Source organism: Armigeres subalbatus, chromosome 2 (genome assembly GCF_024139115.2).
Source record: "Armigeres subalbatus isolate Guangzhou_Male chromosome 2, GZ_Asu_2, whole genome shotgun sequence".
Lineage (NCBI taxonomy): Eukaryota > Metazoa > Arthropoda > Insecta > Diptera > Culicidae > Armigeres > Armigeres subalbatus.
The window spans coordinates 45,037,337-45,060,409 of record NC_085140.1 but is presented as its reverse complement, the minus strand read 5'-3'; the positions used below and the strand labels follow the sequence as shown (position 1 = coordinate 45,060,409).

Below are 23,073 nucleotides of genomic sequence, written 5' to 3'. Positions count from 1 at the left end.
ACTACGAGAAGAACGAGGCGACGCAGAGCAGAGGAGAAGAAGTGCAAATAGCTTGCAATTCCCGACTACGACAGCAGCGAAGCGATCGCAGCTGAGCCGACACACCGACGACAGTAGAAGTGCAGTGTTGCACCTACTGAGCAACGAGCAACCATACATTAGATGAAAGAGGAAGGAATAAGAAGAAGAGTTAAGAATAATTTTCCGACTTCCTTCTTTCACTAATATCCCGATTGGTAACTCGTTCACTCGAAGAGGATTTTTCACTCGTTCAGCCACTACGACAAAAGCATTCATCGGTCCCCGAAAATACAGTCCACAAAATTTTGAATTCCGCACCGAACAGTCTTGATGTGAAAATTGACTATTTTTTCTACAGATTCCTCAATAACTTTCACAGGTGTTACGATAGATCAAATTAGTCTTCTAGACAAACATGTTTTTCTAACTCGTTTCCAAAACCGTTATTCGAATATTGTGTCTTCAGAAAAGATGTTCCAATTCACATTATCTATAACATTGCAGTGGACAGCCACTGGTTTTGTACATCAGTGTTTTTTTTCATTCTATGACACCCTTAAAAGTGGATAGATCATTGATGTTTTTTTTTCAAAATCAAGCCTTAGAAATATCCTTCAACTCTTCTGAAGACACCATGACTCTAAAATCTAGTTTTTAGGTCGAAAACTAAAAAACGCATGTTTTGGGATCTTTTGAACCAGTACGGTGGGGTAAGAGTGACATCAAAATTTTCCAAAGGCAAGATCATCTATCGCTAAGGCTTGTCGAGCTATGCAATGTAGCACATTAACATGGAATCTGATTATTCTCTGCAGCAACATAATTTATGAGCATTATGAGCATTATGACCGCACAATTCGTAGTTGCTGAAATTGTACAGAGAACACAATGAATGGGACTTGGGATTAGCTACCCATTCTCAATGTACACGTTTCGGGAGCTCAAATATTTATAGTCAATAACGGCACCGGCCACGTCCTTACGGTCATATAGGAATGGAAGGATTGTTAGTCCGACTCTCGTTGCTACTAGAGACCGAGTATACCTCTGCATCTCCACGATTGTCTTGGGATAGGATATCGTTTTAGTTACAAAGGATAATTTATCTGGATTCACTTTGATAAGCGATACGATCTATGGGATGGGAAATAACACTAATTCGAGTTAAAAGTTAAAACATGTACGCCCGGTAACATATGAAAACTGAGGAGATTCGAGTTTTGGACGACCGCACTGAAGCCCAGCACTCTGTACCCACTTGCTCGATGGATACAGCAAACTATTGAAGAGCACAACCACGCGCGACATGCGCATAAGCCACCGAACACAAGATATATATATTATTTCTTTCCCGACCATTAAAACACTCTTATTACCGGCCGCGCAATGCAGAACACAATATTTCGGCCGATTGCGCGATCGTTCTGCTGTCCGAAACAAGAGAAATCACGCACTCTATTCTCTGCAGCAACATAATTTATTGGCAAAAATGATCATGTCTCGCGTAACATATGATTACGGCTTATAAACCAAAACCATGATTTTTCATTTTCTAGCATAAACGATTGCTTTGTAAATGATTCTTTATCGTAGGTAAAACTCCGTACTTAATATCTCTTAAGAAACACATTTATTGCTATTTTGAGTGAACGTCTCATGAACCAATTCTACCATAGTGGTTTTAAGTCCTTTTGGCGCTCTTAACTACCATGCGTTGATTCATAACATGCTTATGTATTTCAATACCAAACGAATAATAATTCGTTATGCATTTGGTATTGAAATTCAATTTAATAACTGAGTTTGTCATGGCTCAAGCATTGTGCATATAAGTTTTGGTATTATTCCTTTGGTATTTACCTCTTATGCAGGGCTAGTTCATAACAGAGTATGGTATCAATAACAGAATTAGTTATTATTCAGCCAATTTCTCCTGCTCAGGGTACCTTCTTGTATTGCTTTGAATTACAATCACTGGCAGAGGGGCCAGATATAATAAAGAGATTTTCTTCTCTCTTTACTGTTATGGATAGACATTTCTATAAATAATCCTTTATTTCTTCCTTTCGCCTTATACCGAGAAAACGTATTCATTCAAATATGGCATTATATTCTTCCTTCGCTTTGTACCGGGCAGACGTTACCATTTAAAGAAGGCATTACTCCTTCCTTCGCCTTATACCGGGTACATTCGTTCTCTTAAAGAATGTTTTATCAACTCCTTTCGCCTTATATCGGGCAGATGCATCCATTTAAAGAAGGCGTTACCCCTCCTTTCGTCTTGTACCGGGCAGATGCGCTCTTTTAAAGAAGGTATTATCAAGTCCTTCCGCCATATACCGGGCAGATCCATCCCTTCGTCTTATATCGAAAAGATGCGTTCTTTAAAAAGAAAAAAATACGCTAAATGCTTTTCGGCGAAATAGTATACAACCCCTTAAACCGAATAAATCCTCAAATTAGAAGAAGGAACCATATTCTCTCTTGCCGGGTCTGCCGGGCAAATGGGTTCCTTGCTAGAAGGAATCATATCATATACACCCTTGCCGTAGACCAAGCAAATGCCTGAATTGGAAAAAGGACCCATATTCTCTTTTTCCTACTACCGGACAAATGCATCCTTTGAAAGTCTTAAACCGAGCAACTTCCTGAATTGAAAAAAAGAACCATATTATGTTCTGCCTTTTGCTGGACCTTCTGCCATCCTGTAAAAGTAGGGATCTTGTTTTCCCTCGGTTTAAACCGAGAAATCCCTGAATTACGAGAAATAATCATATCTTCTTTTATCATCTGCCGGGCAAATGCATCCTTTGAAAGAAGGAACTTTATCTTCTCTTGCCGTCTATCGAGAAGATGCCTCGTTTAAAAGAACGGATCATATTCTAATTTGCCTTTAATCGAGTAAATGCCTGAATTAAAAGCAGGAACCATATCGTATTTTGCCTTCTGATGGTCAAATGCATTCTTTGAGAGAATGGATGATATCTTTACTTGCCACAAACAAAGAAAATTATTTTATTGAACAAATGAATCATTCTTTGAAGAAGGATGCGTATACTTTTTAGACTTAAGCACGACAAAGTGTGCTTTTAAAGAGAAGATAATATCTCCTGCAGAAATAACTAATAAAATAGTTTTTGCTCTTGAGCACTTACAATTATGCTATTCGAGTTTCATTGTCTGTCTAAGTCAACGATGATCTTGCAACTGACCCAGAGGTGCAAAGATGTTAAGTAGAAAAGGCAGATAATAAAAATTTCATCAAGTCTACCAATAATGTACTTTCGAGCAGTGATTATATAGAATCTCTAATTTGAAACAAAACAATTCAAATCATCTTTCTTATAATATTCAAGCGGTAATAATTATAAATAATTGAACATATTATGCGTAAGTTCCGAAATCGGTGATTACATAACTATTATGGCAAATGATGATTATATTATACCAAACGATCTTTATGCCAAATAACCTACCACCATATATTTGAATTCATACATATTTGAAACTTTTACGAGGGTTTGAATTTTTTAATTATTTCTCGCGCTTAGTTTCATAGGGGCGTAACTGTATAGATCGATTTCTCTTCGTCGATGTTTTCTTTTAATTATTGTACCGAATTGCGCTAGTTTGCCGATGATTTAATGGTTTAGTGTGATAAAGGATGATTATATCTTGCACCATAATCAATAATCACGGTTGTAGCCTTTGAAACAATTGAGTTATTAACTAAATATGAAATCGATTAAAAGAAATCGATCAATACAGTTACGCCCCTATGAAACTAAGCGCGAGATTTGTACTATAAATGCCCACCGGAAGTTAAATCGTCTTCGGGCTACCCTTATCACCAAATTGCCTGAAATTTTGGCAGGACTTCTTAATTGTCCAACAGTGGCTAAAAGAAATATAGGGACAGGTATCATTGTAATTCTTTTAAAAATGGAACATATTACGAGTCATATTATACATTAACTCTCTACGATCCATGTAGTCTACAATCTACATTTATATAAGGGAAATAACAGCAAAATCATGTATCAGCAGCTCTTTAAAATTTATCAAAATTATTCAGGAATGTATGAGACTCGGACATTCGAAAGCCCTTTGGTAACCTTCCAACCCTGAACATAAAGTAACGCCAGAAAATGCAATCATGGATGCTTTTTTCTGCAACTCCCTCTATTCAAGGGTCTGTGCTACGCTGTGAGTCATGAAACGTAATTCGGTGCTAATTTTACTCATCGTCCAGGTACTTTGAACGGAGTTGAGTGCTTACCAACATCGAGAGAAGACTAAAGCGAAACAACCGAAGAAGCATACAAGCATAACCCCATGATACATAATTTGAATCGTTCACTTCCTCTCCTCTGTGTTGTATCCAATATTAAGAACCGGCTTTTCTTAGCTTCTATGCTAGGTATTGCATCGATCGGAAGCACAATCTACGACGAAAACGGTGGATGACTTCACCCTCATAGACGCAAACGCCGTCGTCGTCGTCGACCAGACATAAACAAACTGAAACATCAGTTGTCTCGCTCGAATACTATGAATGAATTCGCACGTCTATAGATGTGTGTTGAAACGGTAAGATGAACTTACAATACTATGCTTATGATGCCAACATACTGTATGATACCCGGATCCGGCTGTAGTGTTGGTCCGGAGTAGCATAGTTCATTCTCCAATACAATTGACTGGGATCAGCTGTCTAATTCTGTTTGTGTTTCCCAACCAAATCGTTCAGATTCTCAATGTTATGAAATGTGAGGGTTTCCCTATTTTGTGCCACAATAATCACTTACATATAACTATCGTTGAATTGCTTTAATTAGTACATAGAGCAGTATTGTAGAATACGAGACGAGTCAGCCTTGGGCTAAAAGTCTCGCTTATAAAGACAAAAAAAAGTATTGTGGAAGGATAACTCCAACTGCTTAAGATTTCATTTTTTCATAATTAGGAAACACTGCGCAAGATGTTCATTCCTTTGCCATACGCTCGTTCACCGGCTGTGCAACAAGCGTATTGCTCGCGCATGGTCTGCTTGTCTGTGACCATCGCATCCGTCGTTGCCGCCGCCGGTCGCGGTGGTTGTTGGAATTGGAATATGGGTGGTTTCGCCCTTGTTCATCCACTGGCACACCGCGGCGGCGGCGGCGTCGTGTTGTTTGTATACATATCCAACGGAGCGAACCCGTCGCTAGCCAACGCTGCCGTGGTGGCCGTCGTCGCCCTTGTGTGAACATTCTCATTCACTCAAGTTCCGTCTGTTGTCGATGGTGGACGTAGATTACGCGCGACTCCGACTTCGTTATCTCTACGCCTGTATAGAGGAGGCCTGAAACGTTCGTTCTCGTGTGCATCTTGTTGTTGAGATATTAGCAGGGGAGTGGAATTCTGTGCAGCTGACTGACTGTATATCAGTTTATGTGTTTTAGAGTTTTCTCGTGGCCCAGTGATCGGCAGTGTGGATCGCGATCTATTCTGTAGACAATTGCTATTGACGACCCACTTTTACGATCATTCAGAGTGATCGTCCGTCGATCAGATTTGGAGTCTATTTCATTGTCGCACGATTTGCGCGACGCGAGGGGGTAGGATAAGGAAAGTGAATATTATTGTCGAAGCTGATTGAAAGGTGCATGAGCTGTCTGAGTAAGGAGTGCAAATTACCGGTTTCTCCAAGCTGGCTAAGCCTTTGCAGGCAAACTTATGTCGAAAGAGTTGATGGTTCGAATATAGGTGCATGGTAGTCCCCCGTCTATGGTACACAAGAAAAAGGGGGAAGATCGCCTCAAGTGGCATTGAAGAGTTTAGTCTCGCGACTAGAAGAGCGAATCGGATAATTTGGCCACAACCGGTTATTTCGACGAATTAAAGTGCTGTAGTACGTTTCGTGTTGGAGACCTTCTCCGTTGAACAGAGAAGTGTTCTGTGGAGTGCTGTGTTGTACGATGTTGAATTGCGTGGAACGTTAAGTTCGAAAACATTCAAACAGGCAGCTGCGTAGGAAGTTGAAGCCGTATTGCACTGCTGCTGTGTCACAATTCTGGTTAGTCTGGTTCTGTACATTGAAAATCTACCTGTTCTCTCCGCATCTAACAAGTGCATCATATCGCTGGAGAAAACGTGATTTGAAAGATTCGTTTGTTTGGCTCAACTTGTTTATTCTGGCGACGGTCTGTACATCTAAACATCCAACGTTCTTTCTGAATAAGAACTACATCAGAGCACAGTGCAGAGTGTAGCTTACTTTCAGTTTAGATGAAAAAGCGAAACAGCTTCCTAAACGTAACTGAACGAAGTCTTGCGTGAAGTGCAAACATCTGCACCAGAGCAGTCACAACAACAAGCGCGCTCTGTTCCCTTCTTGTGTCTACAGTCTGGAAACATTAAATTGTTTTGCGTTATTGTTGCTGTGCGAGCGTAGTATTTACCTTGAAAGGTGGTGGTTCGTAAGGTTAGTGGTGAAGGAGAACAAGAAGAGCCATATTTAAGGAGCGGCAAATACTGAACTGTGCCTGTTGCGGAAAAGGTGTTTGGTGTCAATCAACGGGTGCTGGTGCTGCTGAGCGCGAGAATAGAGGTATGAGGAATACGCAATGCGTATGTGATGGTTGGAGAAATGAGGGGTTTTCCGTTTTATATGTTTTTTATGTCTTCACTTATCATAAGGCGACAAAGTACTAGGGGAACTGCTCCTGGAATTCATCTCAGGGCTCCGACATTCATCCCATCAAAAACAAAGCAGTGGAAAGCAATTTGGTTTGTTTCTTGTTTTTGTGATTTTTTCAGCAGTGAGCACGCACGTTGACAAAAAGAAGCGACAAAATTTTTCGCGATGAGATGAATATATGCTCAGTGAGATGGAAATCGGGACATTTCCCCTATGTCATGAAATTCCACCACTCAAATGTAACTTTATAGATAAGTTTTTCGAACTCAACAGAAAGGTCTCGTATTTTCAATTTTGACTTCCTCTCTTTGTTTCTAATATAGTAAGAAAATTGCCTTTTAGTGGACTAAAGGTTCAAATTTTTGTCAATTCATGCTTTTAATTTTTTTTATGTGTCCACATTTGTTTCATGTGTTTAATTCATAAAAGGCTTTTATTGTTTCAGGCTGGTAAAATCTTGACTCAGTTTGATTTGGACTATTGGCCGATTTGTTTTGCAAAGTTTTTCTGATTCAGTTGTAGCAAAACGTAAGGATCTTAATCCGTACCTGTATTTTGTGATGAAGGAATATATATAAATTAAATCAAGATGGCCGAAATTATAAACACACTAAAATCAAATCCAGTTATGGATTTACACAATATTTGTTAGTGCAGCAATTTAATATATGTTTCGGAATTCGCTTCTATAAAAATATAAATATAATAATTATTGACAAGTTCAGTAGTTTTGTTTTTTTTTTTTGAATAATTTGTCTCTCCTAATCCAAGTCTAATCCAAGCTTTGCTTTTAGTTGGCAAATGTTTTTGTTTGTCCAATTAAAATTACAAATGAGAGCTGAAGTTTGGAGCTTCATTTGAAATTTCATTCGTTTGAAATCTATTCAAAGATTCAAAGATCAACTACACCTGAACGCAATATGAAAAAAAAATCCGTATTCCTGCGAAAAAAGAAACTATTTTCAAATTTCAGAAGTTTCAACTCCTGAATAGTTTGTCAATTTAGGATTGACTATTCTGTCTTGGGAATTTAGCAATAAGTCTCCTATTTTTGAGAAGCCATCGTGGAGCCCAGCACTCTCTACGAAATTTAATTCCAGAAGCTGCAAAATCTATAATGGATGTTTGGGACAATGGAACTGTTTAGAACTGTGTGTCATTTTTTCAAGAACCTCTTTTCTAATTATGGAAAAATTACCTCTAAATGTTGTGCATTAAGGCAAAATACGCAAAAAAGCTAGTGAGATCAGATATCCAATAATCCATGTGAACTTCCAATTCTGAATTTATGAAAATTTATCGGAATTTTTGGTCAGTTTTGGTCTTTGAAATAGGATTAAAAACCGGGAATCTATGTATTTCAAAATGGTCACTGACAAAAATCGCCAAACGCTGGATATGGATATCGTCATAGTCAAGCTAAAGTCCTACAGTAACTGAAGTAAACAGATATATGCCGCAATATCTGTCACAGATTCTGTTTTACTATGAGAACAGCTTACTGTCGCAGTTTGGAAAATTTTCGTGAAGATTTGCTTTCTTGAAAGTTAAAGGGGAAAAACGTTGTCAAATCTACAAGCTTTGGAGTGCGGCCCACCGGATTTCCTCAAAGTTGCTGTTCAAGACTTCAGAATTCGCATGGTTTCGAGTTGGTTTCCATTCCAATTGGCTCAAAAATCCTTAAGTATAATTTTCCTAAATTTTTTTGTTTTCTTTTTCTATTTATCTTTTCCTGTAATGAAATTCTTTTTGGCTTCTTTTATATGCAGGGTGCTCAATAAGTTCGAATACAAAATTTGTTAATGTTTCATCATTGTGTTTGTATGCGCAATGTACATATTATGTATTAGGATTGGTGTCAGCGTTAGCTGTATATATACGCTAACGAATGTGTATGGTGTTGACATTCTGTCACTTGTTTGTTTATTACGCGCGTTTAAAATGCATTGGGGCATCGTAAATAGCCGTTTTTTAAGGTCAAAATCATTGCGGCGTACTGCGAAACTAAGGTTTTGGGGACGGTTGATGCCCCCAGTGCTAATACAATAATGAGCCCTACGTGTTCCAATAGGACGATACCCCTTTATACACGGAAAATGCGATTTAATTTCATCGACTTTTTGGACAAAACTGTGCGGCCTCCCAGCTTCCAGAATTTGAATCCTCTTAACTTTCTTGTTTAATCCTTTATTATGTCAAAGGTGGACGAATACAAGGTCAGCAACTTGGACCAGTTCAAGACGTAATTTTCAAAATCTGGAACGGAATACCCATGCAGATCGTGCGTGCCGCTTGCGATGGGTTTTAGAAACGTTTGAAGCTGGTGGAGAAGTACAAAATAGAGGTCATTCCAAACGAAGTGATACAAATGTTCCTTATAAACAATACATTCAATGAAATGAAACCGGGAAAAAAATTAATTCAATCTCAATTTTTAAACATTTTTTGAAAGTGTATTCGAACTTATTGAACACCCTGTAAGCCAACGAACCAACATGTCCTTATGCTCTGCAAATGGTCAAAGGTGCGGAAAATGCAGAAAAAAACCATCTGTTGCAATATGCAAGCTATTACGGGGTGATTTTTAACAATAGTACATGGGCCGTTGAGAGCCGTTGAAGACGACGCGTCCCCTTGTGAGCCTTTTGTTTCTAAGTAAAACGTCCTTTTTTCTGTGAAAAAAGAACTACTAAGTTATGTAAACATTAATTTAATCAGAATGTCATCTGTTTCTGCTTCACCCAAAAATAAAATTTAGCAGTTTTGTATAAATTTTTGACATAAAAATCCAAAAATGAAGAATTCTTTCACCAAAACTTATTGAACTTAAACATAATTGTGTATATTTAGTGTAGCAATTGTGCCAAAATCCTTCAAATCTGTACATTTGTATTTTATATAGTTTTCGGAAGGTTTTGATACAGAATTGTATTAATGTTTGTCATCCACTGGTTGGGTATTCGTTCACATAAAATACATTTATTCAGAAGTACAAAAAAATGACAAGCCCTTTGATACCCTGATTTTCATCCAAATTGGTCACCTTTAAGGCGATGCTAAACTGATTAAAAGTTTAAATGGGAAAATGTAGATGGCGTTATTTATGGTTGCGTTTTAGTGAATCTGAAGAAAAATATCACGTTGCTCGTGTTGGCGGTGCTCACTTGCTGTTGGCGCCAGTATTGAAAAAAATGGCACCAGTGTTGGTAAAATCATTCTCAATTATTGAGAATTCACGCACTAGCAAACTCGATTTTAATGGAAAGCGTCACACCCGTTTTTTTCATGTGATGTGTCACTCATTTGTCAAAAAAACAACGAGGGACCGACTGTTTACTTCGATGCCATTTACTTCCAGTTGGCAGCAGCAGTAAAAAGTTTTTTGTTTTTATATACCTACACTTTTATTTTCCTCGTCAACAAATCCTTGAAATGCTCCTTTCATATGGTTGCCAGCATAGCTGAAAAAGTTGAAGAATTCGAGTTTTATTAAAAAAAAAATTCTACGTATTCTGTTAATTATCAAGGGATTGAATTCAATGCGAAATGAAAAGTTTCTCACTTTTCATTTCTATATGCATTTACGATATTTAGCATACTGTGAGAGTCGTTTTTCGCAAGTTGTTAAGATAATGAAGTGTTTCGGAAGCCATACTCCAGGATATTTTTAAAGGCTCCAATTCCCTGGGCATCGGTTCTGGTTAAGGTACACCGGGGCAAGTTGAAACGGTTTTTTTCAAAGTTGAACTTTGAAGTGCTGTAAAAAAATCACCCTTTGCTAAATTTTGAATCCGTTCGCGGTGTTTGCTAGTTCGGGCAAAATATTATGCATAAAAAATAAACAACCTTACCAAACTTTTATATAAATATTTTGTATACTGAAAATATTTTTTACATGCATTGTATCAACTTGCCCCACATATCGGGGCAAGTTGAAACACTGTGCTATATACAGACATAACCTGACTTTGCCGCATTAAAAACAAAATATATGTACTAAGTGATACTCAAGATGAGATGCACGAGGTTGTAGAGGTGACTATACCGCCAGGATTCGCATAAGAGTCCCATGTAAATTTTTGACGGTTTTTATTTTCTTTCAGAAATACGCTCAAAATTGTCTCCTGTTTAAGAAAAACTGATAAAATAGTAAGCTTTGTTCTAGAAATTTGAGAATCAAATCCCACTTGTGTTGTCTCAACTTAATATTTACTCGCATTCCAGATTTTGATACTCTTTTACACAAAAAATAAACTTAAATATGGTCCGTTTAATTTTCCCATAGCAATACAGATAAAGAACATAATGTCATATTCTGTTTTTCAATCTTTAGCTTTTTTTGTATTTCTCCATGTTGTAACCGTTCGTTACAAACTAGTTGCTGGCTCCACCGCAATTGATGAATAAAAAAAATCTAAATATGTCACACCCTATTTACGGTCATGCACCCATCAGTGTTGGCCCTGTCAGGCTCTCACGCGTGTTTGACATCGCCATTCCCACAGTAGACTCGTCTCGTTCCGTTCACCTTATAGGAAAGTTTCTTGACAGCAGTGCAGGGGAGTTGCTAAAATCAACACTTAAGCCACAAAAAAAACTCATAGATAGAGGTCACCACAGGCATTTGATTGAAAAGGTAGGAGAGAATATGCTGTCAAACTTCGTGCTTCACACGAAGTTTGTTCTCCAATTCCTCATCCGCCTAGTTAAACCTCAGCCTCGAAGAGGAATTTCTTTTCGGTCGCAACCTTCGAAGGAAGTGGTAGTGCGCGACGTGTTTAAGAATAATTATAAAAAGAGGTTAGAAAAGACCTCGTGAAAAGTGGTGCTTTTATTTAATTTTGTGCTTTTGTTTAAGTTTTTCCTAGGTCAGTGAAGACCTAATAAAGTCTAGTGGAAGTGTTTTAAAACAAACACATACGAAAAAAGGTAACACGCTCTCAATCGTCGTCACACATTAGGGTGCTAATGCCATGTGGCAGGTCCGATAGAGGGCCTTTTTTCTTTTGTTCCTTTGGAACAGGTTCCAACGCTTCCGCCAAAGACTTCGGAGGTCACTACGGTGGCCCCGCCAGTGCACTACCTCAAGCCAGCTTCCCTCAGTCGAGAGGTGCGATCGGAAGAAGAAGCCGGGGAAAGGAGCCAACTGAAGAAGAAGCCGTGGTGGTCCCGGAAAGCCGTTCCGGGTGCAACAAAGTGCCGTATTTCGGAGGACATTAACGGTGTGCGGCCATTGGGGATAAGTACCGCGGTGAGAAGCGCCAAGAAGATTCCTGTAGCCACGTATCACCATAATTTGCACGGCCGCCATCTTCAATCTTCATTGTCTCCCAAGCCCCACCGTCCCGGTGCGAAGCGCCATTAGAAGCATTCCACCATCGGCGGCCATCGATCATCGCCGATCCATCGCCATCCAACATCGCTGGCATTTCTACCATCGTCGGCCATCGATCATCGCCGATCCATCGCCATCCAACATCGCTGGCATTTTTACCATCGTCGGCCATCCATCATCGCCGATCCAGCGACAATCGCCGGCCATCCAACATCGCCGATTCAACATCGCTGGCCTTTCTACCATCGTCGGCCATCTAATCTCGCCGAGCCATCGACAATCGCCGGCCACCCGACCTCGCCGATAATGCCGATTCAACCATCGCTGGCACTTCAACCATCGTCTGCCACCCAACCTCGGGAACAATTCTACAATCGCCGGCCACTCAACATCGTCGACCATTCGGCCATCGTCGGGTATCCCGCATCGCCGACCATTCAGTCCTTGTTGGGCAGTCAACCATCGCCGGCCACCAACCCATCGTCAGCCATCCATTCATCGTCGGCCATACATTCATCAACGGCCATCCATTCGTCGTCGGCCATTCATCGTCGGCCATTCAACCACATCGCCGGGCATTCAGCTACCACCATCCATACTGGCGTTTACCGGCCCCTCGAGGCAGAGCAGTTTTGATTTTCTTTCAGAAATACGCTCAAAATTGTCTCCTGTGTAAGAAAAAACTGATAAAATAGTAAGCTTTGTTCTAGAAATTTGAGAATCAAATCCCACTTGTGTTGTCTCAACTTAATATTTACTCGCATTCCAGATTTTGATATTTTTTTATTTTTTTATACAAAAAATAAACTTAAATATGGCCCATTCAATTTTCCCCTAGCAATATACACAGATAAAGAACATAATGTCATATTCTGTTTTTCAATCTTTAGCTTTTTTTGTATTTCTCCATGTTGTAACCGTTCATTACAAACTAGTTGCTGGCTCCACCGCAATTGAGGAATTAAAAAATCTAATTTTGTCACACCCTATTTTCGGTCAGACACCCATCAGTGAGTGTTGGCCCTGTCAGGCTCTCACGCGTGTTTGACATCGCCATACCCACAGTATACTCGTCTCGTTCCGTTCACCTTATAGGAAAGTTTCTTGACAGCAGTGCAGGGAGTTGCTAAAATCAACACTCAAGCCACAAAAAACTCATAGATAGAGGTCACCAGAGGCATTTGATTGAAAAAGGTAGGAGAGAATATGCTGTCAAACTTCGTGCTTCACACGAAGTTTGTTCTCCAATCCTCATCCGCCTAGTTAAACCTCAGCCTCGAAGAGGAATTTCTTTTTGTCGCAACCTTCGAAGGAAGTGGTAGTGCGCGACGTGTTTAAGAATAATTATAAAAAGAGGTTAGAAAAGACCTCGTGAAAAGTGAAGTGCTTTTTTATTTAATTTTGTGCTTTTGTTTAAGTTTTTCCTAGGTCAGTGAAGACCTAATAAAGTCTAGTGGAAGTGTTTTAAAACAAACACATACGAAAAAAGGTAACACGCTCTCAATCGTCGTCACACATTAGGGTGCTAATGCCATGTGGCAGGTCCGATAGAGGGCCTTTTTTCTTTTGTTCCTTTGGAACAGGTTCCAACGCTTCCGCCAAAGACTTCGGAGGTCACTACGGTGGCCCAGCCAGTGCACTACCTCAAGCCAGCTTCCCTCAGTCGAGAGGTGCGATCGGAAGAAGAAGCCGGGGAAAGGAGCCAACTGAAGAAGAAGCCGTGGTGGTCCCGGAAAGCCGTTCCCGGGTGCAACAAAGTGCCGTATTTCGGAGGACATTAACGGTGTGCGGCCATTGGGGATAAGTACCGCGGTGAGAAGCGCCAAGAAGATTCCTGTAGCCACGTATCACCATAATTTGCACGGCCGCCATCTTCAATCTTCATTGTCTCCCAAGCCCCACCGTCCCGGTGCGAAGCGCCATTAGAAGCATTCCACCATCGTCGGCCATCGATCATCGCCGATCCATCGCCATCCAACATCGCTGGCATTTCTACCATCGTCGGCCATCGATCATCGCCGATCCATCGCCATCCAACATCGCTGGCATTTCTATCATCGTCGGCCATCCAACATCGCCGATTCAACATCGCTGGCCTTTCTACCATCGTCGGCCATCTAATCTCGCCGAGCCATCGACAATCGCCGGCCACCCGACCTCGCCGATTCAACTATCGCTACCAACGGCGGCCATTCAATATCGTCGATAACGCCGATTCAACCATCGCTGGCACTTCAACCATCGTCTGCCACCCAACCTCGGCAACAATTCTACAATCGCCGGCCACTCAACATCGTCGACCATTCGGCCATCGTCGGGTATCCCGCATCGCCGACCATTCAGTCCTTGTTGGGCAGTCAACCATCGCCGGCCACCAATCCATCGTCGGCCATCCATTCATCGTCGGCCATACATTCATCAACGGCCATCCATTCGTCGTCGGCCATTCATCGTCGGCCATTCAACCACATCGCCGGGCATTCAGCTACCACCATCCATACTGGCGTTTACCGGCCCCTCGAGGCAGAGCAGCAGCCCACACTCAGGACCCGGGGCATGCCCCTCTCAAGCAAGTACCCTAAAAATGTGTGACGTACAGTAATGCCCGAGGGCAAATAAATCTAGACATGTTAAGTTAAAAACCGGTGGTAGCGAACTTATTACACTAGCGCAATCCCTGGATAAACAAGTTTTCACTTTTCCATTTGCCTTCTCCGCTTTGTTCGGGCTCGCAAAGGAGCCACCAAGCCTTGTCCTCCGGTGGTTGTTCCCAAACTAAATTCTTTTAGGCTTTTGAGCCGATCTGGATGTTGGAACCTTCGCTTTTGTTTACGTCGGTACCTGTGGTTCTCTGGTGGACGGGTATTGTTATGCATACCGACTGTCCTGCAGGGCAATAAGCACCTATAAGAAGACGAAACGAGGTAAGTTGGGAAAACAAACGACCCTGAAAGTTTAGATACGCATCGAGCATGCAGTTTCAATGTAAAACAAGTTTGAAAAATTCAAAGGCAAATTACTCATGTCGGAGAAAACTGACATGGGACTCTTTTGCGAATAATGGCAGTATGCAACAAAGACACAAGCGTAATTTTCAGGACCAAATTCTAGAGAACGGACTACGCTAAAAATTTATTATATTGATTACGTCCTACTTGTGACCACTCGGATTACTTTTCAGAATGGTTCCATAGACTTTTCATAATCATTATGCTTATTAAACATTACCTACCATGCAATTTTAATTAAAAAAAATCTTCCAAACATCTTTTTGAGACCTGTTTCATTGACACGTCAAATAGTTGTTTGGGATTTTGCAAAGGGCAAAAAATAAACAATAGCAGGGATTACTTTTAGTAGCTGCAATCTTCCAGGAATGGCAGTCAGATGGTGCGTTTGGGGGAGTAGTTTGTTAACAAAAATTATCAGGACATTCGGTCATTTCAGTTCTAAATTACAGCTTCCGTTTCAACTTACCCCGCATTTCAACTTGCCCCGGTGTACCTCATGCATTTCAACTTGTTTTGCGCAGCGGTGCGCAAAAAATATGATCCCTAACGGACAATGAGCGAGAACACCGCGTTTTATCCGATTCTGTTTTTGTATAATATGTAAACTCAAAATTACTTAAAAATGTTTAAATGATTCTTAAACAATCAAATGAAAAGCTCAAAAATATGAAATAAAGCGAGGTCTGAATCAATATTTACTTGATTCATAACACTCTACTTCGTATTTAATCTTGAGAAAAAATAAATAAAGAATAAAATCGATTTAAGAAATAAAAACCCAACTTAATTCACCGAGTAGTGATACTGCCTTTCTTGCATTTAGCCAAGACACCAACCTTATATGGCGCTAATATGGTTCGATGTACCATTTTCTCAGTAATTTCTAAACGCAACGGTCGATCTCTATCAAGTTCAATGGTGAATGGTCTAATGTTTTTCTCACATTTCGGCACACACATACACACGAACAGACAGACATTTGCTCAGCTTGTCGAGCTGAGTCGATTGATATATAACACTATGGGTCTCCGAGACTTATATAAAAAGGTTGTTTGCAGAGTGAAATAATATCTTTTCGGTACTTTGTTGTACGAGAAAGGCAAAAAGTATATCTTCCTAAATAACACTTGCAAAATAATAGAAGTTTGTTGTTGCAAAAAGATGATTTTTTCAGCACGAGTTGTAGGGTATCTGTTCCCATATTAATAACAGCCCGTATATTAATCTCAACCGTCGATAAACCAAATAAAAAATCAATTTGATTACAATTTCTCACATCGTATGTACACAATAATTAATAGACCACCTTCTCCAATGTTTGGAATATTATTTAAAATTCCGTTTGAGTAATGTTTTAGTTCACAAGACTCAAATTATTAAAAACAAAATTATAAAACACATTCATTTTCATTTTCCTACCTCTGAACTGTTGATTTGATGCACTGCTCGATTGCTACTAGCAGATTCATCTCATTTCACGCCGTTGTTTTCCACTCAATTTCAAGCTAAAACGAATGAATCCTTTCAAAATACACTTCACAACACATAGAGCACATCACAATTTCACTATAAATATAATCATTTTTGAAAAACTAACGCGATTTCCTATAGTTTGATATAGGTTTATTTCGAACAACGTCTAAATTATTCTTGTCCGTATTCCAAACTATTTACATGGCTTGCAGCATCGGCAAGGGTTGCCGACCTAGATTTTTATTTCGTAAAGACTTGAATGAACTTTTACTGTGAAATTCAATTCTTATGTTTGTAAAACAAAGTATATCGAAGAGATAAGAGAGACAAACATAAAATTGAACTGATAAGTTGGAAAACTACAACGAAAACTGGAATTTTGTAATTATATTTCAACTCAAATACGAAACATTGAAGAATTCAGCATCACTGCAATCATATCGTTACGTATACACACAAGTAATAGTGTGCGTATTTTATGCTGGAAACAGTATTATTGGTATAGGTACAGGCATAGGATTAACTTTTTTGAATGTTATTGAAATAGGTGCATGGCAGTGATGATGTTTTTAGCTAAATACTTCTATAATGTGATAACAATTTCATTTTGAAGTTACCAAATTGTTATCAATTAAAATGACGTGAGCCGAGCATAATTATTCTCATGTTTCTTGATTATTGGGTGAGAAATAAATGCATCTCATATGCACATTGGCTTATTGTTATTGATATAGGAACAGATACTACGTTTATCCAACGAGGCTTGCTGAGTTGGATAAATACTACGTACGAGTGCTGAAAAATCGAGTTTTGCAACGAGTTGCACACGCTATTTTTTGCAATGACGAAAAATGGACTTTAATTTTTATAAATCTGTACCCAAATTGTACAGTCTAATTTACTCCACAAGATCATTCTTGCCAATAAATTATGGTGCTGCGGAGAACAATTAGATTCAATTTACCGTGCTACATTGCATAGTTCGGTAAGCCGTGAAGCGATAGATGTACTTGACTTTGGAAATTTTTGATGTCGTGTCCACCAAACTATTTAATTTATTACGGGGCGCATAGAATTCACTATTTGAGCACTTACCGAAGCTAATTCAGCAAAATGTGGTCACTACTGTTCTGATGTTGGCGTAACTACTGTTCTGATGTTGGTTTTCCCAAATGAGTGTTAAAATGAATATTATGCAACCCTAATGTTTATTAAAGCACCCATTTCGTTGGTATGGAAAAGTAGGCCGTTTTATCACTCAAAGACGAACTGTAAACCAGATATTTTGATCAGGAATTGCAAAAAAATAAATTCATTTCAACTGTATGGAAAATATCTGCCGGAGGATTTTGAAATACTTTTGTCGAGTCAAGTACTAGACACTGAAGACGGCCATATTGTTGAGGTCGAAGTACGTATTTGTAAAGTTACAATCAAGCGGTGGCATTGAATGGGATAGTATTAACTCGTCCCATAACAAGCGAAAACATTCCACTAGAAAAGACTTTCTTTCTAAAAATTATGTTACCAACATATGTATACTAACGAGTGTCTAACATCTCACCTCTTTCATGATGGTTTTTTTTTGTTTTCTGAATAAAATGTTGGATCCTTGGTCAAGCTATTATCGGCTTCAGTGGTCTATCCGCATCAGCATTTTGTGGAGTGTGGGATTGATTTCCGTCCTAGTAAGAGGACGACATTTTCACAACACTCAGATAACCACTTGAGAGTTTTAATTGTTACGAAAAGTTGTCCTCCTTCTTCTTCTTCTTCTTCTTCTTCTTCTTCTTCTTCTTCTTCATTGGCATTACATCCCCACTGGGATATTGCCACCTCGCAGCTTATGATACTTACACGATTATTACACGATGATACTTTCATGCCCAGGGAAATCGAGACAATTTCCAAACCGAAAATTGTCTAGACCGGCACCGGGAGAAGAACACAGCCTTTCTCTGAATGGTCTTGCTTTATAACCGTGCATCTTACCACTAGGCTAAGGAGGGCCCCTAAAAATGCCATTCTTTGTACCAAGATAAATTAGACGTGGCCACCTTTTTATCGTTTGTTGTTTTCAAATTGCATATAACGAATATGGGAACGTGTGACAATAAAGAGAATATTGCAAACATACCATTTGTCAGATTTTGGCAAAAATCTCGTCAATTTACTTTAGGTCGGCTTTTGGTTTCGTTCTTTTCTTCTGGCTGGCTGCAATTTATTGCGTGTTGTTTTTGAATGTCTGACTGTTTAACGACATGCCTCCTGGCTAGAGAGGTTTGCCAACGTTTTGTGCACCACAGCAACATATCACGCATGCCCCGTAGGTTATTTTCAGTAAATAGTTGTTGTTTTTTCGCGTCCCAAAAGAATTGCAATTATAAAAGTCGCTGTAGACCAGACTTAGATAGCCGCTGAAACAGGTTCCCGCTCGCCTCGTGGCGAGTTTTTTTTTCCCAAACGAAGGAACGAACGGGTTGTTCATTTTCGGTGACTTGATCGCCTCTGTCCTCCGGTCGCACGTTGGTGGCTCCTACCTGCTGTCTACATCGATGGTGGTACAATGTAACCCGGACCCGGGTGTTCGTTCTGTGCCCTGGGCCATCGTAATCTTGTCCACGGTGTTCCCACTGCCTGCCAGCCGCGTACGGTACAAACCGGTTCTGTTCTTGGCCCGGTGCCAAGTGTAGGCTCTACACCGTGATTGTACAATTCTTTTCGGTGCCATTTGAGTGCGCGGCGCGGCGTTTGGTTTGTTGTTCTTTTCTGTGTCAACCCACTGTGTGTGACTGACTACGCGCATTTTCAGACGCTTAAGTCACATAATCCTAGATGCGGTGGAAATGCGATGGCAGGGTTCAGGGATTTCGAGCCGAAGTCGTCGTCCCTCTTTCTGGTCGGAATTCCTGCGTTCTCACGATGACGGCAGATCTTGGACAGGTGCCAGGAACATTCGGGTTTGGTTGTATATTTAGATTTCTAATGTTGGGAGGAATGTCTTATGGTGAAGGCTATTACAGTCGTAACACGACTTTTACGATGCTGACATTTCTTGAAATCAAATTGAAATTGTTTGTCGCAAACCTATTCAGAACTACTTGGAACGCCCAGAGCAAAGCAGTGAATCATTACGTAGCTTAGTTTTGAGAACGATACAGTAGTGCCTGTACAACAAAAGGTTCTGATTGATTTTCAAAATTCAAATTTATATTTTGCTAAATTTGTGTTCATTAGATCTAAATCAAAATTATTATTTAGTAACATTAATTTGTTCACGAATCGAATACAAAATAAATTGTAATTCTAAAATTTATAAAATCGATTTATTCATGTAACTTGTTATGAGTTTGATACTAGGGTAAGAGTAACAACGAGTGAAAGGAATCTGAATTTTGAACGTTCGGTTTGTTCGTCCACTGAAGTTACCAAGCACGGAAAACAGTGTACTGTAGGGCATCTCTTGATAATTCACTGAACACGCGAAAACTCGAGCAAGAATTGGCCCCGTTCGGTCACTTGCGCGCGGGATCCCACTGCATCGTGACGAGCAACCTCAGCAGCGACGACGACTGCGACGCGAAAGTCTTCCTGGGTATATTTATTTCGTCACAAAGAAAAATCCACCAAAGGCAACAATAAAACGAAGCAAAAAAAAACAAAGACACATTTGGCTGCTGAAAACTGAAAAGGGTAAATTCGTGACCGGTGGTTGGAGCACGCACCAGGAAAACCCAACACCATAGTGGCAGTGATTATCCCACTCCAATTAGGCCTTGCTCGTTTGTACAGGCTTTGTTCAAGTCGTGTGTACCAGATCGATCAGGAAAATTTTAAAATTTACGTAAAAGTGCTTCCATTTGCAATAACCGTCAGTCGCGTTAATGGCTGATAATCGCGGCTAATGTCGCTCCTCCGCCCGGTTGTCTCTTGTCATCCATTCTCGAATGAATTAGGACAGATTTGTGTGGGAGATAAGAATTTGGACTGCGGTAGCGGATGGGCAACGCCAGCGGTGACTCCAAATTGAAGTTGATTTTTTGAGTAGGCCTCTGTTTTGTCGACTCGAATCTGATCCGACTGCCAGTATAATAAACACTCGCAAGATAAGCCTCTTTTCAATGTTGGTTCTTCCTTTGTGGCGGAACTTTTCACTATACCTATTTTGTATTTGGTTCGATGCGAACAAGATGGTAACAAGCTGTGCGATGATGTCCATCTGCGAGATTGTTGTTGGGAAATTAAATGGGACCACAACCAAAACAAGAAAATTATGCAATTTATGTAGGGATTTATGGGCAAATAAAAATGTTTATCTTGGATGCCAGGGCGGAATGTTTGTCCATCCGCCATACACAAGGAGAGATGGGGTGACATTCTTTGGCGAAAATAATGTGTTTCGAGCATGTTGCTTCGTAAAATATTAAATTTATGCTGAAAAGTTGAAAAGTAGCATTTGTAGAGCGTAATTGAAAGTTTTCGACTGAGCTCAATTCTTAAAAACTTTTTTACTGCTTCATACAAACATAATGTAGTTTGAAGCGTAGTCGTTCGCTATCGTGCTTAAAAGTTTCTGTTCCACTTTCCCCGTATTTCGTTAGCTTTTGTAATTGTACGTGAGCTACGATATTGTTTTTTTTTTGAGAATGTAAACTACGTCATGTTTCTTTCCAAAAACAAAAGGCAAAAAGGGTTATGCCATATCCTCAATTGTGATCATATTTCCGTCACATATTTAATAAAACCCCACAAATTCTTTACTAATATTTCACGTTAATCGAGATTTTACTTTATAAAATCACGTGTTATAGAGTAATGATAAAACAGTCCCTCCAATCAGTTTTACAGTTTGTGGAATATAATATTAATCATCTTTAGCAGAAAATAATGGCAACAATAATTATGGCATGTTGAAAGTCTATTACATCACGTATTCGTTGTAAGATTTCTCACCCATTCGTCATCTAATTTACCTCTGTATTGGTGTTGTAGGGCCATTTAGTAATGCACATTAACTACACCCGGATGCCTTTTCCGTAACATTCGCAACATTCTATATCGTCTAAATACCTAGAATTAAGTACCTTCTGTCCAGCAAACGACGTGCAAAGCACGATGCCCGAGCAAAATGGTATTGTGTCTTGTCTAATTATCATCAATCATATGGCCCGCGAACGCGATCGCACGTTCTCTCCCATATTGTCCGTACCCGCTCAGGCGTTCAATTCGCATTCATTGAATCCATCTGCGCTGCTCTGCAAGCAAACGGAACGTGATATAAGACAACTCGTGAACATCGTGAATGTAGTAAATTTACAAAGATCTGCCAAACAAACTCCTTTCAGTTTGCTCTCCATGATGAACGTTCGGATTTGTTCGTCCATTGAATGCCTGATGGTTGGTTTACTTTATGGGTTTTTATGAGATGCTGTTGCTGGTTGCCATGGATGATGGTTCGCATGGAATGAGGAATGGTGGTACGGCACGACACCCAAGCAGCCAGCAGTATCGAACCGTCCCAAACACGACCGTCTCTGATTTCCCCTTTTGTAGTGCTTCTTGTTCGCTTTTGTCTACCTCTCGATCGAAGATGAATCCCAGAGGGGTACGTCGGACATAAACCAAACTGGGTAAAAAAATAAAAATACGAAGCCAGAAAGACGGAAAGATAAATATTGAATCATATCAGTTTTCGTCGGTCAGCAGCATCAAAACAGCTGAAAATGCAATCGCTCAGGGATGTATGACTCAGATCGTTGGAATTGAAGAAACTGTTGCGAATACCTGGCCTGGCAGGTAAAATACGACGTAGGAATAGATTATGTGAATTTTAGGCAGTAAGAGTGAAAAAAATCAATCGAATAATTAATTCGAATTTGATTTTCATTAACTTTTCTGTTCTATTGAGTCGACATACAAAAATATTTATTATAAAATAACATTTTGTTTTTTTTTTAAGTTTTAATGTCAATAAGAGCCATCTTATTGGCATTACATCCCCCACTGGGAAATCGCCGCCTCGTCGCCACGCGATGATACTTTTATGTTCAGGGAATTCGAGACAATTTCCAATCCGAAAAATTGCCTAGACCGACACCGGGAATCAAACCCAGCCACCGTCGTGGTCTTGCTTTGTAGCCGCGCGTTAGTTAGGCTAAGGAGGACCCCCAATAAGAGCTATACTCTCGCCTATTCCTTATATTGCAAATCTTGTTTTATCTATTTATTTACCAAATTTCCAGATTGTAAAAATACTTCAATTTTTAAAACATTAAATAGCCGAATTTCATGAATCTGTCCAATTCTATACATTTCTTGTGTTCTCAATTGCTATACAGACCTCATTCGATTTTAACAACATTTCATTTTGACAACGGGGCCATTCGATTTGTGCAATGCTATGCTATTCGACATTGGCAATAAACCATTCAAGTTCGGAAACACATTTATTTTTATTTTATAAATTGTTTATAAACCGAATAAATTCCCGGAAAAACATTTAGATTTAAGCATTCACGTAAAAAACTGGATCAACCTCGAAACCAATGTAA

At 39.8% G+C, this 23,073-nt stretch overlaps 1 protein-coding gene and 2 long non-coding RNA genes across 3 annotated transcripts in view; all 3 read left to right on the top strand.

Annotated features, from left to right (window-relative positions):
• LOC134208949 (uncharacterized) overlaps positions 1 to 23,073 on the top strand; it is a 540,525-nt gene that overhangs the window by 286,452 nt on the left and 231,000 nt on the right. The gene's annotated exons all lie outside the window — the stretch shown is intronic.
• Positions 11,375 to 11,771, top strand: LOC134214747 (uncharacterized). The gene is made up of 3 exons (XR_009979890.1): positions 11,375 to 11,503; positions 11,562 to 11,632; positions 11,686 to 11,771. It is a non-coding gene; the product is annotated as an uncharacterized LOC134214747 (long non-coding RNA).
• On the top strand, positions 13,338 to 14,053 carry LOC134214339 (uncharacterized). Its single transcript, XR_009979742.1, has 3 exons — positions 13,338 to 13,394; positions 13,457 to 13,527; positions 13,581 to 14,053. It is a non-coding gene; the product is annotated as an uncharacterized LOC134214339 (long non-coding RNA).